Raw genomic sequence first — 14,911 nt, 5'->3', positions numbered from 1 at the left:
GCATAAACAGTACAGGCTCAGTTGGGTGCAGTGGCGCAGGCCTGTAATCCTAGCTATTGGGGAGGCTGAGGTAGGAGGATCGCTTGAGCCCAGGACTTTGAGGTTGCAGTGAACTATGATGACTCTTCACTGTACCCAGGGTGACAGAGTGAGACTCTATCTCAAAAAACAAAACAAAACTAAACAAAACAGTACAGGCCCCTCTTCAGAGGCGTTAAAGTGGAAGGTTAGCAACCGTCCCGTGCGATGAAGCTGTGCAGACAGCCAACCTGCAAAATGCAGCTCTCGATTCTGTTCTTGCTCGGTTGTACCTTAGGCTGGTTAATGGAGGTTAAAGCAGGTTGGGGATTGAAGTGACCTGGATTACTGTGGTTGTGAAATTTAACTTTCGAACTGCAAGTGTACTTAATGATGTCTAACATCCGTGTTTGTTCCTGGAAGGTTGTGTGTGAATCTAATTTTGGTCATTGCATAATTTTCTCATTTACTCACACTATAAATTTTAGGATGCTTTACCTTGACACCCAATTATCTTTAAAAGATAGTTATTTCCAACATTTCCCTGTCTTTTTTTTCTGCTTTTAGGCTTCTGATAAGTAGTTATTACTCTCTAAATGAATGCTTACAAGTGCCTTAGAATCTGCACTTGTAATAAGAGAATGCTTTTATAGCCCTTGATTTATTTCTTTAAAACAACTTCTCACACTGCAGTGTCTTTGTGCAGAGTTTCCCTCTGCTGAGCAGCCTTGGCAAAGCTGACTCCACAGCAGGTGCTAAGAGCTACCTTTGAGGTCGTCCTTTGTTCTGGTTTTCTATTGCTGTGTGACCACTTGCCCCAAAACGTAATGGCTTAAAACAACAATATATTTTTGTCTTTCTTGGTTCAGTGGCTTGGCTGGGTTCAGCTAGGTCGTTCTCCCTTGGGGTCCCTCAGGCATTTGTAATCGGATGTCGGCTGTTGGTCTGGTGTCACCTGATGGCTTGATTGGGCTGGACGTCCCAGGCGGCTTCTCTAGTCACATGTCCGGTGCCTAAGCTGAGATAACAGGAACAGCTGGGGCTGGCCGGGCACCTCTCTCTCCAGGAAGCCTCTCTGCATGGCTGGCTTTGGCCTCCTCACAGCAGAGTCATCTCAGGGTAGTAGAACTTTCTGGCAGTGGCTTCCCCAGGAGCAAGCTATCCAACAGAGTATGGCAGACATTACAAGGCTTCTTCTGACCTAGCCTTGGAAGTACTCAGTGCCACTAAACCTGGCACTTAACCATTCCGTTGGTTATAAACAAGTCACCAAGCCAAACTAGATTCAAGGGGATGGTCTGTCCAAAGGCATGGCTATCGGGAGCTGTAGCTCACTGCAGACCCATCTTTGGAGTTTAGCTGCTACATCCTGGCTATACGCCTGTTACTATGTGTTTAATGCATTCTCATATTGTAAAGTGGTTTAATTAGAGTTAGAGCTCCTTCTTCCAGTTGTCTTCCTGGGAACATAAAATTAATATTAATACCTGCCATTCATGAAATGATTGCTCTATCTATGGAGATAGAATGGTGCAAAACCAAAACGTTCTGTTCTCACAGAGCTTACGTTCTAGCGGGAGAGAAAGACAGTGAAGTCAAAAAAGAAAATACGTAGACTATCATACGGTGATATGTGCTATGGAGAAACACTAAGCAGGGCAGAGGATTAAGGAAGCCATTTTAAACAGGCTAGTTCAGCAGGCTCCCCTGACGTTTGAGCAGAGACCTGCGGGGGTGAGGGAGAGGGAGTGGGCCTTGGGGAGAAGCACTTTGTGGTAGGAGGCCCTTGTGGCTAGAGCTCAGCTTAGGAGGCAGAATGAGGGTGGGCGTGGGAGGGCACTGTCAGGCCCTTTGCTTACTTGAGGTTTTTTTTCTACATGTACGTGGGAAGCCCCTGGAGGCTTTTCAGCTGGGGAGGAAGTTTTTTCTGTTGAAAGGGAGCAAGTGTAGAAGCAGGGAAACAGAGTCAGGGGCATTGCAATCACCCAGGCTAGAGCTGCTGGTGGCATGGGCTTGGGGGTTGACAGTAGAAGTGGTAGGTGGTGAAATGTCATCTTATATTTTAAAGGTAAGACCAACAGGATTTGATGACAGATTGGATTTGGAGACAGTCTAGGGAAAACTCTTCCAAGAAGTTTGGCTGTAAAAGAGAAGGAGTGGAGAATTGAGGCTGAGAAAGAAACGTGGTTTTCTAATTTATTTTATTTTATTTTATATTTTTTAAAAGTTAATTAGTTTTTTTTTTTTTTTTTTGAGACAGAGTCTCGCTCTGTCACACTGGCTAGAGTGCAGTGGCATCATTGTAGCTCACAGCAACCTCAAACTCCTGGGCTCAAGTGATCCTCCTGCCTCAGCCTCCAGAGTAGCTGGGACTACAGGTGTGCCACCATGCCTGGCTAATTTTTCTATTTTTTGTAGAGACGGGAGTCTCGCTCTTGCTCAGACTGGCTTCAAACTCCTGGCCTCAAGCAATCTTTCCACCTTGGCCTCCTGGAGTGCTAGGATTACAGGTGTGAGCCACTGTACTGGGCCTTGTTTTTTAAAATATTAATATGAACAATGTTTATGGACTGGTGGAAATGGTGCAATAGACAGAGAAAGGTTGGTGGTGCAGGAGAGGGGGGCTGATGGCCGGCGTGATGTCCTCCCACAGTTAGCAGGGTGGATTCAGGTTATAAATGAGGGGGTCTTAGGTAGAAGCACCGGCTGCCCACCTGGAGCAACAGGGAAGAGTTTACGGGCAGGCGGGTGGGTGTGGGTGGCACTTATGGAACTTCTCTTCCAATTGTCTCCATCAGATCCGCAGAAGAGGTTTGGGGGTCCGGTAGGGGGCTTTTTGCCAAATAATCATCAAAATGAGGGGGCAGTGGCTGAGGGTGCAAGAGCCAGGATCCCTGGGCCCTCTTGAGGCTCCCGACCAGGGCTTTGACGAGAGAGCTCAGCACAGTCGGTGTCCGCCATCCTTGTCAACGGTGTGGATCTGAAGTGCGTGGTGGGGGACTGGATAGCCCGGGGTGGGAGGCTGCCAGGCCAATTCAAAGAAAGGCAGAGAAGTGCCAGAGATCTAGGGAACAGCCAGGGAAGAGCCCAGGACAGGGACTGGGGGTCTCAGCTGGTTAAGAAGCGAGAGTGGTGACAGGGTGGGAGCCACAGAGGCCGGGGTTCCGGGAGTTGTTAAATAAGGCCCCGGACCCTTGAACTGCTTCCCTGTTCAGGTCAGTGGGTATTTTAGAGCAGACGAGCTCTTCTAAATTGTCTAACAACCAGCATCTTCTGGACCAAAGAGAAACCAATTCACTTAACAGTTAAGTACGTCCAATCACAGACCCCCAGGCCAGCTCCCAGAACCGCCAGCAGGGTTTCCTCTGCGAGCACCACTCACTGCCCTGTGCCCTGGAGACGAGGCCTTTGAGAGGCTGGGGCCTGCGGGTTCGCCTCACTGCCAGCTCGGCCTGGGCCACCCTCCCTGGGGCCACTCTGCCCCAGGCCATGCTCAGCCGGTCACATTCCCCAGGCCTGCATGGCGCAAAGGCGGAAAGACCCTAGAACCAGCTTGGGCAAGGGCGAGTGCGCTGGGTGAGGCCTGGGCACCCACACTGCTCTCCAGAACTTTCCCAGCCAATGCCTGGCCACCCCCAATTCAGCCATTAGCTGTCAGCCTGGCAGGCTTGCTCCTGGGAGGCTGTCCTGAGCCCCTAATCTGTGTGGCATCCCAATGTGTCCCGCCCCACGGCAGGGATCACGCTGTGGGCCCTCAGCTAGTGGAGGAGGAGGGGTGGGTCAGGAGTAGGGAGAAGCCACCGAGGACCGTCTGTCCGCTTCTCAGTGCCACCAACATGACCTTGACTACCAAGACAGCGCCTCTGTCTCTCTTGTTCACAATCACATTCACAGTCCTTAAAATAATTTCTAGCACGCATTTCGGACCCAATAAAAACTTGTTAGATGAATGATGAGTCAGCCCCCAAAGCCTGCACCTGAGGATTGAGGCTCTGTACCCCATTTGCTCAGGGCTGCGCAGCTCATAAGTTCCAGACCCACGCCAGGCCCTCTGACTTCCCATTTCATGCCACCGCGTCACCTGCTGGTGCCCCGGGAGAGGATTCCAACTGCTGGCCCTCAGATATCAATTAGCAAACAAATTTCAAGGAAGATTTTGCCTTCATTTTTCGGTACCATAGGGCAGATTTCAACTCCAAACGGCACTGGTGCTATCAACCTCCCATCTCTGATATCTGTTCTGACCTTTGGTGGCAGAGAGCAAAGTATATGGATATTTACTCAGGATTTGATCCAAGAGGACATGACAGCCGAGATTGGTTTTAGACAATTTTCGGAGCTGGCTGCCTGTTTTCAGCTTGCTGGTTGCGTAACTTTATTGCTATGGTACATCTGCCTGGAGGGGCTGACAATGGGAACATTTTTAAAGCCTAAAAAATAAAAGTCAATAAACAAATAATGGGGATTGTCAAGCTACAATAACTCACAAGAAATTGAATCTTTTCTGAATTCCAGTAATTTGTAGCCAGCACAGACAACAGGGCTGGAACTGTGGTTTTATTTGGCCCTTTCGCCCCCTACGAGACCGTGACCAGACTGAGCCGGTGTCAGCAGCGCCATTAGAAACCACTCGCCCAGGTTGGGTTTACTTCGCGTTGATTTGCTGCAGGCTTGGGTGTGCTGTGTACTTCCCGTGAGGACAAAGACCCAAATCTTTCCTGTCACAGTGAGAGTGCAAGCAACCCAACCATCCGTGGAAAATTCATTTACAAAAACCCATGGAAAATACCATAATACAGGAACTCTATTGAAATTCATTAAAAACCTGAGACATTGCCCTTCAAATGTGGCTCAGGGTTCCAGTAATCAGGTCTGCTTAGAACAGCCTCTATATTTTCTCACTGGGCCCTATCGCTAAGGATTTCTTACACTGAAAGAACAAGGCTCTGCTATAATTTAATCAAAGGATAATATTACTCTCCCATTAAAGTGTAAAAATTCAGGAAGGCCTAATGCAAAACCCCTCTGGCGCTATCAGAGGATGATCCCCTTTGGTGACAGCCCTTGGGGCCAGGGCCAAACTTCCTGTACTGTGTAGCTTCTTGGTGGGGTATCAGGAGGTATGGCTACTTCTCAGCTCAACACTGAGCTACAGGTTAGAAAGGAGTGGGGGGAAATGAAAACAGAAAGAGGAGGGAGAAGAATGGGTATTATTGTGAGAAAGATGAAATCCACCACGGTCCCATGGCTTTGATTCATCTGCTAATCCACACTGTCCCCAGGGGACTGTCTAGCCTGAGTGTGCACCAAATTTCCTTTCCTTGGTGTTTCCTAGTACAACGGAGACAGCTGGCATTTTCAAAAGGGCATTGACAAAGAAAACCAAAACAGAAATAGTTACAGAAAAATATAGGTGGTATACAAAGTCATATTTCCCAAAGACAGATTCCTGATCCTACCATGACGAAATTCTCCCCCCATAGGACAGTGCAACCCCACAGGCACAAGAACTGGCCTCGGGTGACGGGTGCCATCTTGGTTCAGGTCAGTCATCCATTTGTCTCCTACTTGACACCGAAGAAAACCCCACTCCCCTGGCGCTCCTCTGCCAAGTTCTGGTTTTCCACATTTGGAATCGCCCTGATGATTGACACAATGAACCGTTCACCGTTTGGTGGGACCTACCAACACCACTTCCTGGAAATGGCTTTCCAAGTCTGCAGAAAGCAACTCCTCATTGGTTCAAGTTTGATCATGAGATTGCAGCAATTCAGTTATATCTTCAGTCCACAATTCTAATTCTAGTTCTCTTGCCATTTCCACGACATCTGCAGTTACTTCCTCCACGGAAGTCTTGAATCCCTCAAAGTCATCCATGACAGTTGGAATCAGCTTCTTCCAAACTCCTATTAATGTTGATATTTTGACCTGCTCCCGTGAAACATGAACATTCTTATCGGCATCTAGAATGGTGAATCCTTTTCAGAAGGTTTTCAATTTACTTTGCCCAGATTCATCAGAAGAATCACTGTCTATGGGCAGCTATTGCCTTATGAAATGTATTTCTTAAATAAGATTTGAAAGTCAAAATTACTCCTTGATCCATGGGCTGCAGAATGGATGCTGTGTTAGCAGGCATAAAAATATTGTATCCTTGTACATCTCCATCAGAGCTCTTGGGTGATCATGTGCATTGTTCATGAGCAGTAATCTTTTGAAAGGATTTCTTTTTCCTGAGTAGTAGGTCTCAATAGTGGGCTTAAAATATTCAGTAAAACATGCTATAAACAGATGTGCTGTCATCCAGGCTTTGTGTTTCTATTTATAGAGCACAGGCAGAGTAGACTTAGCATAATTCTTAAGGGCTCCAGGGTTTTCAGAATGGTAAGTGAGCACTGGCTTCAACTTAAAGTCACCAGCTGCATTAGCCCCTAATAAGAAAGTCAGCCTGTCCTTTGAAGCTTTGAAACCAGGCATTAACTTCACCTGTCTAGCTATGAAAGTTCTGGATGATGTCTTTTCCCAATAGAAGGCTGTTTGTCTACATTGAAAATCTGTTGTTTAGTGTAGCCACCTTCATCAATAATCTTAGCTAGAGCTTCTATATAACTTGCTGCAGCTTCTACAACAGCGCTTGGTGCTTCGCCTTGCATTTTTATGTTATGGAGATGGATTCTTTCCTTAAACTTCATGAGCCAACTTCTGCTAGCTTCTAACTTTTCTTCTACAGCTTCCTCACTTCTCCCAGCCTTCACAGAACTGAAGAGAGTTAGGGCCTTGCTCTGGATTAGGCTTTGGCTTAAGGGAATGTTGCGGCTGGTTTGATCTTCTCTCCAGACCACTCAAACTTTTTCCATGTCAGCAATAAGGTGGTTTTACTTTCCTACCAGTCATGTGTTCACTGAAGTAGCACTTTGAATTTCCTTCAAGAACTTTTCCTTTGCATTCACAACTCAGCTTCCTGTTTGGTACAAGAGGCATAGCTTTCATCCTATGTCGGCTTTCAACATGCCTTCCTCACTAAGCTCAATCATGTCTAGCTTTTGATTTGAAGTGAGAGGTTCAAAGGAACGGGTGGGACTCTTCCTTTCGCTTGAAAACTTAGAGGCCATTGCGGGGTTATTAGTGGGCCTGATTTCAATACTGTTGTGTCTTAAGGCATAGAGAGGCTCGAGAAGAGGGAGAAAGACAGGAAATGACCGGGAGCAGTCAGAACACATACAACATTTATCAATTAGGTTCGTTGTCTTATATGGGCACAGTTTGTGGTACTCCCAAACAATTACAATAGTAATATCAAAGATCACTGATTGCAGATCACCATACAGATATAATAATAACGAAAATGTTTGAAATATTGTGAGAATTACCAGAATGTGACACAGAAACACAAAGTGAGCATGTGCTGTTGGAAAGATGGCACTGATAGACTTACTTGGCACAGGGTTGCCACAAACCTTTAATTAGTAAACAACACAATATCTGCAATGTGCATAAAGCAAAGCACAATAAAATGAGGTGTGCTCATAATTAGAAACACACATTGTATCCTCAGACCTGAGGCCTCACACAGGTTAGGAGCTCAATAAATGTTTGTCGAATGAACGGAGGGATGAATGGCAGTTCATGTTTCAGATTGATTTATAGAGCAGACGTGATCGATATGCCTGTGCCCCAGAGAATGGTTAGATATGTCTCTCATGGAGTTCACCAACCTCCTCGGGTTCTCCCAGGCTAGATCATCACTTAAGTCCTTTACACTTTTCATTCCATTTTTCCACCTGCCCAAGCTTCCGCATGGATGCACTTTGGGCAGAAAGAGTCAAGAACAGGCATGCGTTAGTGGGAAGGGCTCCAGGGCACTGCAGGCCTACCCCAAACTCTCCGAAGCAGGGGTGAGTACTATTCGGGGAGAGCACGGCTGGAAACAGCCCCTGCATGGATGGAAGAAACACGAGGACTGTGTGCCGTGGAGCATAGTGAAGTCAGGGAGGTTTGGACAAAGGAGGTTAAAGGGGATAAACTTCCACTTCTGGAAAATTTGCTAGAGGTGTGAAATTTAAGCACACCTTTGGGAAATTAAGCAATCAGCATTGTGAAATCATACACACATGAAGGTAATGTTGGTAAGTGTCTTCTTACAAATGGACAGGACAATAGAGAAGTAACCAGGAACCTATGTGAATTATTAATTGTGATGATGCCGCAATGAGAAGTGATTTTAGCTTTTTGGGACTGGCCAGACATATGAAACGATGTGAGTTCCCAGGTTGCCTGTGGACGGAGGGCACAGATGCCTCCATACCTGCTGGATGGAGTACACATTAACACAAGGTTTCTGGGGGAACAACTAGCTGAGATGTAGCAAGTCCTTTTTTAAAAGTGCATTTGCTTTTAACCAAAATGCTCTGTACTTCCCCTGTGAAAACACTCATCACACTTTATTTTAACTCCTTGTTTAATACCTTAATTTTCTTCTGGACTAAAAACCCTGAAGGAGAGACCATGTTCATCTTGGGGATCACTGCTTCATTTCCAGTGTCAGAGCTGTGACACTCAACCCACGTGTTTAAGGATTATTGAAAACATCCGACTTGTAGGATTCATCCCCAGGAAACAAGTGGCCAAGCCTGCAAAAATGTTAGTAAAAGACCACTTATCTGTTTATAGCTTCTAAAATGTCTAAAAATGAGAGATTAGTTAAATGAACTATGGGAATCTATAAAATAGAATACTACATAACCATTTAAAATGCTATTCCATATTTTGTTGATGTGGAAAGACAGTCATGATATAGAGCCATAGGAAACTAAAGCCAATTACACAACTGCACACAATCTACCATTGCATTTTTGTAAAGTAGAAAAGCTGTGTGGTAGAAAATGAGGTATTTTTATTTCCCTCTTTAGGTTTCTGTATTATCTGAATTTTTTAAATAAACAATAAACATATATCTCTTAAAAGTATCATTTTCTAAAGCACTTCCATTTTGAAAACAATATTGTTACTGTCCGTGCCCATCTGGCCACGCTTCAGCGGCGCGGCAGTTCTGTGCTGCCCTTGTGAAAGGTGGAAAAATGGCTTCAATTAGAGAACATGAGAAACTAGCACCTCATTAATTGAAGGAATTAAAAAGAAGGAACTGTGCCCACTAGAGCCTCTCTCCTTTGTATCAAACAGAAAAACTGAAAAGGCATTTGTCTTAGTCCGTTTTGCGCTGCTATAAAAGGATACCTGAGACTGCGTAATGTATAAACAACAGAGATTTATTTCTTACAGTTCTGAAGGCTGGGAAGTCCAAGATGAAGGTCTGGAGTCTGCTGAGGCCTGCTCTCCACTTCCAGGATGGCTCCTTGATGCTGCTGGGCAGGGGCGCCATGTCCTCGCATGGCAGGAGGTAGAGGGGCCAAAGGATGACCTCCCTCTGTCGAACCCTTTTATAAGGGCACCGGGTCCCATGCACGAGGGTAGAGCCCTCCAGACTCAATCGCCTCCCAAAGCCTTGGGACTCATGTTGCAGCATGAATTTTGGAGGGGACAAAAACATTCAAACTATAACAACATTTAAAAAAAAGCCAGAGAATAACAACAAAGAAATGTATCAGGAGAGCTGGTTAGTTTGCTAGGGCTGCCATAACAGGACACCACAGACTGGATGGCTTAAACAACAGGAATTTGTTTTCTGGAGGCTGGAAGATCAAGAGCAAGGCTCTATCAGATTGGTTTCTGGTGAGGCCTCTTTCCCCGGCTTGCAGATGGATTCCTTCCTGCTGTGACTCACGTGGCCTTTCCCCTGTGCTTGCAGAGAGGTCTCTGGTGTCTCCTCCTCTTCTTATAAGGTCACCAGTCTTATTGGATTAGGGCCCCACCCTGTGACCTCATTTAACCTTAGTTACCTTCTTACAGGCCCTATGTCCAAATACAGTCATATTGGGGGTTAGGGCTTCAACATATGGATTTCGGAGGGACACAATTTAGTCCACGACAAGGGCCATAAGTGTTGATTTGGTGCCCAGTGAAGACTCAGCACAGAAAATCTGGAAATGATGAATCACAAATATTTCTTTTCTTTCTTTTTTGTAATACACACCTAGTTACGCGTATTTGAAATCTAGTGTCAATTGCCTGGATGCTCCTAAAGTCCTCCAGCCTCGGTAATCACCTTTTCCTTCAATTTCCAAACAAACCTGCGTGAGGCTCTGTACCAGGCTCTAGATATAGAAAGTTCAGGGTGTCCCCAAGATTTCTGGTGACTCCCCTGATTTGGCGGTGGGGGATATAGGCTTATATTCCCACAGTCATGTCTCGCTACAACGTCCCACTTTTCCTAAATTTTGGTGGCCTATTCCTCTTCTCGATCCCTCTTTCTTCATTTTCCAAAGTGCCAAGAGCACAAGGGTTTGATGAAAGTTTAGTGCCATCAGAATAGGCCACAACTTGCAACTAAATATCAGCTGTCAGGGCCCCCAAGTCCCCTTCCCGTGCCGGCCCCAGGGTCCTCCTCATTGTGGTGGTGCCTGCTCAGGCCTCCTCTTCATTTCTAGACCCTTCTGTCCTGTATTTCCTCTTCTTCCCACCTTCCAGGCCCACAAAGTCTTTTCCCTCTAGAACTGCCTGAGGATCGTACCTGCGTCCTCATTGCTTCATTAAACCAAACAATTTAGTTCTTTCTCTCCCTCCCCATCCTCCTTTGCCTAATCCCTGCCCACCTGGACCGGACAGGGGCTTCATCTTCCCTGACTGAAAGGCCCTTAAATGTTTTCTTAAGCATATGTGCCGCCTACTTTGAATGATGCATTTTTTCCCCAGAGTGTGAGAATTCTATAGTAACTTCATTTTTTAAATAGTAATCTCCCCTTCACATTAAATGCACAGATATCAGATTTTGGAGGCACCTAGCTTTGTTGATATTTGTTATACATCTGTATTTCTGCACACACATGCATATGTCTATACATACACAAGTCGTTTTTTAAATAAATAAAAACGGGTACATTGTTGAAGAATCTGTTCCCATTTCTGTTGCACAAGCTTTAGAGGTGGGGAAGCAAAACAAGAACATAAGGAAAAGGTATTTTGGGGTTTGGCACAGACATTTTGTAAGAAATTTCGAAGCATCAACGTCTCAAAGCGTATTTGCAGAAGGGGGTCTAATCCAGAACCGTGGAAACCAAGAGTTTCCATTTTAAAGGGGATGTGGCTGCCCAAGGCCTTCGGAAGAGCTCGCCCAAGAGGCTTGGGCCCTGCCACTCACTCCTTGCAGACGGTGACCCAGCAGCTCCCCACTCGGCTGGGCCTTTTCTCACTGGACTCTAGTGGAGAGGGCACCCCAGGGCCCAGAAGAGAGATGATACCCTTTGAAATGGCCCCGGGATGATTAGTTGTGATTTCTCCTCAGCTTCTTCCAAGTTGTGAATAATTTAGGCCTGCATTTCAAGCCCTGGTCTCCCCTGGCTATTCAACAAATCTCTGTTTTTTTCCCTCTTTCTGCCTTTGATTGCCTTGGAAACAATAAATAAAGCATCGGGCACTGAGTTTGTGCCTCAACGCTCAAGAAACGCTGCTGAAATTACCCAGGCACGTGAGCACGTGCAGATCGTGGCCCGTGTAAACACTGTCCCCGTCCCGCGACGTGAGACGGATGGACTCACGGCGGGTTTGCCGCTTCTGGAGGGACATTTACAGCAACAGCGAAAGGCTGGATAATGGCCCCATTTAGAACAGCCGTTTAGTCCGGTAAATACGTTTCTTCGGCTAAAGCTGCCGATCAGCCTCGCACTGACTCGACTGCTCAGACGAGTGGTTTGTGGTTTGCCCGAAACGTTGCAAAAGGCCCCGCTGTGTATCCACCCGCACCAGGGCCCTCGGATGAAGAAGTGCAATTAGCGGCCCCTTTCTGGAAATGACTGCACAAAATGAGAAAAGAAATGGGGGGAAGCTCTTGTAGGAGCAAGCATGTAATATCCAGCCAGGCGCCTACACGAATCACAACCACTGCTTCAGCAAAAGTCAGCCACAATTCAAGTCCCAGACAATGTTGCCACAAATATTTTTGAGAAGGAAAAAGAACCCCCCCCCGAGTTTTCTTTCAGATACGTGATAAGGATGAGGGCGGACAGTCGAATGCTGGTCTGTTAATGCTTTTGGGGGTCAGGTTGCTTAAAATCCCTCCGGTCTTCCCTTGGCTTGTAGGGTGAAGTTCAGATTGCTTCCAATGGCAGAAAGACACTTTCTGGTTCGACCGCATCCTCTCTGTCCCAGGGAGTCTTCCACGGTCTACTCTAACCTTGCAGAACCACCAGCAAAGGTCTCTTGATCTCTGGCGTTGTCTCCCCTCTCCCATCCCCACCTTTGCTCACCTGGTGAAATCTCATTTTCCATTAGGAATTCGGTTGATGGGTCATTCCCTCTGCCAAGTCTTCCTGCAGTCTCTTCCGTCACCCAGACTGACTGGATGTCCCTCCATCTCGCTCTGCAGACACCGATGCTGCACTGGTTGTCTTATGTGGTTTTCGTGTCCGTCTTCCAGCAAAGAGAATGGGCCATATCCCTGGTGCTGGCTCGTAGTAGGTGCTTAACGAACATCTCTTGACTAATGAGACAACGTGTACTAGCTGCTACCATCTGCCAAGCCCTTTCCATGCCTTATCTCCTGTAACACCTCCCACAGCCTTCTGGGGTGGGGGTTAGCAATAGCCTCATTTTTCAGGTGAGGAAACAAAAGCATAAGAAGTTAGAGCAACATCCCCAAGGTCAGGCATACGGCTAGTAAGTACTGGGCCAGGATTTGAACACAGGCAGCTGGACTCCTGAGGCCATATTTTTAAACACCATGTTGGGCCGAGTGAGTCAATGGAGGAATAAAGTCGTGATAGGGAAATGTCTTTCCTGTTGTTATTTCTTGAGCATGGAGGGGAGCGTGGAGAAGCTGGAGCTCTGTGGTCTTGCTCAGGTGGGCGTGGGGCCTATGTGTGGCACCTGGAGGGTAGGCTGGGAAGGGGTGGGTGGGGTAGGGGTGGAGAGATTGCTCCTCCCCTCTGGTGTCTTCTTGCTCCATCGACTTCTCGCCAATTCATTCTTCTTGGGGGCATATTTAGTTATAGATGAGAGGGATAGGTATAGATCGTTTGTTGTCTTAGGACACTTGTCTTTATTACTGCTATGCAAACATCAACATCTTAGAAAAAATGCCCCGTCCCTCCCGTCCAGACACTTTAGAGACTGAATCCCTGCCCAGGGCGCCTCCCCCATGCAGAGTCGGTGCTCTGTCGCTGTCCCCTTCCAGATCTGACCACCAGTCACTCAGATCCAGGTGGGGCTGGGGCAAGAGGTGATGGAGATGGGTCACAGGAACCAACCCAGGAGGGGACTGAGCTGGCAACTGGCTCCAGCAGGGCTTTCTTCTGGCTCCCCCCCCTCCCCCCGCCGCCAAGAGAATGGCCATTGGACACCTCTGGCAAAGGGTAGAGGTGCAGACTGTGCCCTCTAGACCTGGCTCGTGCCTCAGCCTGCAGAACAGTGTGGGCCCTTCGTGGGCCTTGGTTTGCCCATGGAAAGTGAGCAGGAAGGGGGGAAGGAAGACAGGAGGAAGGAGGGCACAGGAGGGCAGGCCGGCCTAGGAGGATACACAGACTTGGGTTAGGTACAAGAGAAGAAGAGCTGCAGGTTGTGCTTAACTCCAGGTGGGCTCACATCTGAGGGTGGGGCGAGTCTTTAGAATGGTGGGTTTTATTTTCAACGTTTTTGCCAACATCTCTTTATCATAATTTGATTTCTTTAGGTCTTGGGTACGTGTTAATTTTCCTGTCTGCAGGACCTGGGTGTCATGGGTGGACACATTGCATCTCTGGGATTCTGTGACACAGAGCCTGGTCAGGGGCATCGTGGCTCAGGGGCCGCCCCCTTGCCCTTGGTCCCGGCTTGTTCCTCTGCTGTCCCAGAGTGTTGTGTTCAGAACCACTCGGGATGCTGCGGGGAGCATGAAGCTAGTTTGCAACAGGTATATTTTAATTTGAGGCATAATTGTTTTTAAGTAGGAGAGAATGATCCTGAGATTGCAGAACAGTTTATGGAATTAGTTCTCTGTAATTCAGTTCCCACCATTTCACCACGAAGGCCTCCTAATGAGATTAAATCTAAGCATTACACGGTTGCCTGTTTATTATTTTTCCTTGGTATGCCCAGATAGACGGTGATGACTGCCCTGAACTCTGATGATTTTATCACAATGAGGTCAGCTCATTGAGAGAGCTCATGGCTGAGACCCAGAAAATATCGTAACTCACTCAAGATAAGGTCAATGCCACAGAGTCAATCATGAACTCTATAGTTAGAACAACCCTCCCATGTACACTGATGTCCACTTTCAGCCACGCTCTCAATCAGCTCTTCCACACAATGCGTTCTCTATTGGAAGGGTTTGCGGCTTTAATCTCAGACAGTAATGGCCATTCACTTGCTCTCGCCAGCAGCTGCCTTCTCCTGCTACTAAAATTCCTCCATTGGAATCACCCTCTCATTGACCTAAACCATTCGCTACAGAGCATTTCAGACAAGCTCCCGATAACCCCAGAGGAGAGGCGGCACCTGGTTTTCTCCCATTTATGATGCTTTTCCACTCTAGAAACCTCCAGTCATCACTCAGAAATGAGATTTCTTTTCTCTTCATGTTCACAATGAACAGCTCTACATTTAGTAACAAAACCTGGGGCCACCAGATCTTTGGGTTGATTTGTTTATTTATCCAAGGAGGTTGCTTAGAGCAGGCCCCAGGAAGTAGGCATTCTCCTACGTTCCTGATGGCAGTGAGAGTGGATGTGACATTTCTGGAAAGCCGTTTTATACTATGTATCAAAAGCTTTAGAATGAAGTCATTAATGAAGTGCTAATATTA

The sequence above is a fragment of the Propithecus coquereli genome, unplaced genomic scaffold (genome assembly GCF_000956105.1).
Source record: "Propithecus coquereli isolate 6110/MARCELLA unplaced genomic scaffold, Pcoq_1.0 Scaffold543, whole genome shotgun sequence".
In the NCBI taxonomy this organism is placed as follows: domain Eukaryota; kingdom Metazoa; phylum Chordata; class Mammalia; order Primates; family Indriidae; genus Propithecus; species Propithecus coquereli.
The sequence above is the reverse complement of the archived record's forward strand: the minus strand, read 5'-3'. Positions refer to the sequence as shown.